We start from the raw sequence: 3,870 nt of genomic DNA, 5'->3' as shown, positions 1-3,870 counted from the left end.
AGACAGGCAGAGACAGAGAGACAGAAAGCGAGAAATCACCCCCCAGGGGGGATGGTCACACCGCAATCCCTTCTCCTCCATTCTCCTCTTGGGATCTTGGGCACGCACACACACGTGCCCAGTGTGAGTTTAAGCCAAGGGGTCCGGGACTCGAATTGCGGCCTACTACATGGGAGTCCAGCGATATAGGTATTACAATAACTGCTGGTCCCGGAAATGATCATTTTAAACATTTAAATGAAATCGATCTTTTCCACTGCATTGATCCAAATGATTCCAAGCATAAAGGATAGATCAATTTTCTGTTGTTAACGGAAAGGAGAATCTGGACAGTCATGGTCAAGCTTAACAAAAGAAAGGGCGGAGCTTAACTGGCTTCCTGTGGGCTTTAAAGATTGGAAAGACTGGAAAGAGGATTTATATGAAGACATGTCTAATTTTGACCGTTTCTCTGAGATGAACAACATGGGTGGTGATGAAGATGTAGATTTACCAGAAGTAGATAGAGCAGATGATGATTCTCAAGACAGTGGTGATGAAAAAATGCCAGATCTGGAGTTAAGAATGTTGTCATTACCTGGATTTTGAGAAAGGAAAATAACTTCTCTACAAAATTTCATAATTGAGAGAATTCCTGAGTTGATAGCTCTAGAGGCAGTTGCTGTATTTGCCTCCTTTAACCCATTTTCAACCTGTTTGTTTTTTAAAAGGCTTTAAGTACCATTGAAAGGGGCAGTTTTAAGTCAGCTAAGGCAATAATAACCTTATGTGTGAACATTTCCCAGACTTCCATGAAGCTGTTGAGGTCCTAGGCAATTGATAAAGCAGTTGTGATAAATAAAACATTTCACCTGAGTCTCCGTTACTTCATAACATAGATACTGACATGATAGGGAGCTCTCAGCTTAGGGTAAGAGAACTAAATTTTAGATTTTAGAACATGGATTCAAAGAAGCTGAAACAAAATTTGGCTGATACCTGAAACTGGTAACCACCTGTTCCTTTTGTGTATTTTTAAGGATTGTTCCACTAAAGTTTATTTTTCAAAAAATTTACTTCACATTATTGTAGTAAGTGATCACGTGTCAGTGTTCCCAGATGTAGCCTAGCTAAAACTAGCGAATGCCCTACTTAGATGGTTTTTGAAGCCTATACGTTTGGTATTGTTTGGCCCTTAAGCTTTTACATCTCTTAGCATGAAGGACAAAAGAAAGCTGTACATTGTTGCTTGAGAGTCTGTACATTTAGACCAGATTTGTATTTGCACTGTCAGTATGACAAATGAGTGAAAAAAAAAATGTCAATACACTATTGGATTTTTTATTTCTTTTTTCAATTCAGCTTATACTAGGGCTGAAAAACCTCAATTTATGTTCATGACAGTGGGGATTTTTTAAAAATGTCTACATTCTTTCTAATAAACTATTGGAAGACTTATAAAAAAAAGACAAACTCAAGAATTATTTTTAATATTTAAAGGTCTAAATATTTAAATTGGTATAAAATACTCAAATATTAGAAATGTATTTTTAAGTACTTACTATGAGAAAGTTATGACCAAAATGACTTGGTTCAATGTGTTTATAAAAAAGCTAAGAAGTTTGAAAATCTACTATTCTGAAACCAGTAACTCCATTTTCTGATATATTAAGCTGAAGAAAGGAATGTAAATTTTTATCTAGTAAGAAGACACAAGGGCAACAAAAGACTTAGTGGCTTATTTGTTCCAAGGCTAAAGTTTCCAAAAAAAGGAAAGGAAAAAAAAAAAAAAAAAAGGCACACAACTTTAAAGTCTTGTCTAATAACAAAAAACTGTGATGTTAGATTGAACAACCACAAAAACATCAAGTTAACCCTAATTGCCCTTACCATACTCATAACAGACTAAATGATTTTTTTTTCCAAAATAAAACCTAAATTAATTATGCAACTTCATAAAATTTTGTTTATTCGTTGTATGAAAGAGAGAGGAAGAGAGTCCTCACACTGAAAGGAGAGAGAGAACTAAATATTTTCGACAGGGTCTTCTGGAGTCCTGAGTCTTCCTACTTCAGTCTTCCAATGAGCTGAGACCACAGGCCCCTGGCCATTCTGTGTTGGGCATGAACCAAGCCTGAGCCTCCCAAGTGACTTCAGTCATCGCTTGGTGATGCTCTCCCGCTTGCGCCACTGCTACTGAGCCAGATGCCTTGCACATTTTAAAAGTTGACTTAAATACATTTCAATATGAAACTAAGACATTAGAAATGCTGTTAAATGCAACACTATTTGTATATGTGTGTGTTTAAGGGCAGTTTCTACAGAATATAAAGATGAAAATTTACAGCTTGACATATTTTTAACTAATTCAATAAAAAAATCTGAATTTCTGAAAAAACTATATAGAATTTTAAGTATATGTAATACATATGTGTATACAATTGAGGTGAAGTACAATTGAGATGTGTCTTACTTGTAAAATCAAGGTTATCTTATAAATAAGTTTTAAGAAATTTGTAAAATAATTCTAAAAGTTTTAGAAATTTGCAAACTAATTCTAAAAATATAAATGGATAGAGTATTTCCACTTGAAATTTTGGCATAAAAAATTTAAGATATAACTTACCAATTTACTGTACAATTTATTAAATTTTCTGTAAAATTTACCAATTTTATTATTTTATCTTTATTTTGCTTAAGTTAATTTTAATTTAAATTTATAAATGCATGAGAATAAAAGATTATTTTATTTATTAAAAGACCTATAAGAGGGACCAGCAGTTGGCGTAATGGCTATGTTGCTGAACTCTTATGTAGTCGACCAAGGTTCAAGTCCCAGACTCGGCGATTTAAACTTACACCAGGTGCGTGTGCATGCATGCCCAAGATCCCAATAGGAGAATGGAGGAGAATGGATTGCAGCATGGCCATTCCCCTGGGGGGCGATTTCTAACTTTCTGTCTTCTTGTCTCTCTGTCTTTCTGGCGAGAGCACACGCCCTATAGCAAAAACCTCTCCAAAAAATGAAAAGAAAAATACCTATAGCAACTTGTAATTCTACACTACACTAAGATTTTCAGTGACTAAATTAATGACTATAGTCAATATATAAACACATCAAAGACAAATATAGACAACATATATAAATATATTTTTGTTATATATAAATATATTTTTAAATATTTATATTAAAATGAACATTTTAATTTATATTAAATAATATATTTAAAGAAATATATTTATATATAGGTGTGCCTGTGTGTATATACATATGCATATATTTGTATCTACACATAGATATACATACATGTGTGTATATATGTATTATCTACAAATATGTGTGTATTCATACACACACACATATATATGTTCCTTTTTATCAATGACTATAAAGAAGTAACCAGAAAAAATTTAGAAACTTATTTATATGCAGTGTTCATTTCTAATCATATGGGATTTGGAGAGAAGAATTTTTGAATCTTATAACTAGCAATTAGATCTTTGTCAAGGTAATACTGGTGAGGACATTTAATTTAATTAGGCATTCTAAGCTTTGATGTAACAATAAACAGCATCACAAATAGATAAAGGATTACAGTATATTATCTTAAAAATGTAGTTTCAAAAAAGATTTGGATAAACTTTAAATTTTCATTAAATAACAAATAAGAAGGTAAAGCTTAAACATATTAAGATATATTATTGCAATATTATTTTAAAAGGTAAATAATAAAAAGTAGAATTTGACTATAACTAATATATATAAATTGGTTAAAAATGGTACTAAATTATAGGCCAGTAAGTATTCTATCAGTATTTATATAAGCTCAAGAGTTCATAACTTTTATAAATGACTCTAGAACACAATATTTAGGGACAAGCAGGTGGCAT

General features: G+C 32.1%; 1 pseudogene; it reads left to right on the top strand.

Annotated features, from left to right (window-relative positions):
• The window catches only part of LOC102495185 (prostaglandin E synthase 3 pseudogene), a 5,140-nt pseudogene extending 4,547 nt beyond the window's left edge, over positions 1-593 (top strand).
• Positions 594-3,870: the final 3,277 nt, after the last annotated feature.

This window comes from Tupaia chinensis, unplaced genomic scaffold (assembly GCF_000334495.1).
Source record: "Tupaia chinensis unplaced genomic scaffold, TupChi_1.0 Scaffold144982_1, whole genome shotgun sequence".
Lineage (NCBI taxonomy): Eukaryota > Metazoa > Chordata > Mammalia > Scandentia > Tupaiidae > Tupaia > Tupaia belangeri.
Note: the sequence above shows the minus strand (reverse complement) of the source record. Positions and strands in the feature narration are given on the sequence as shown.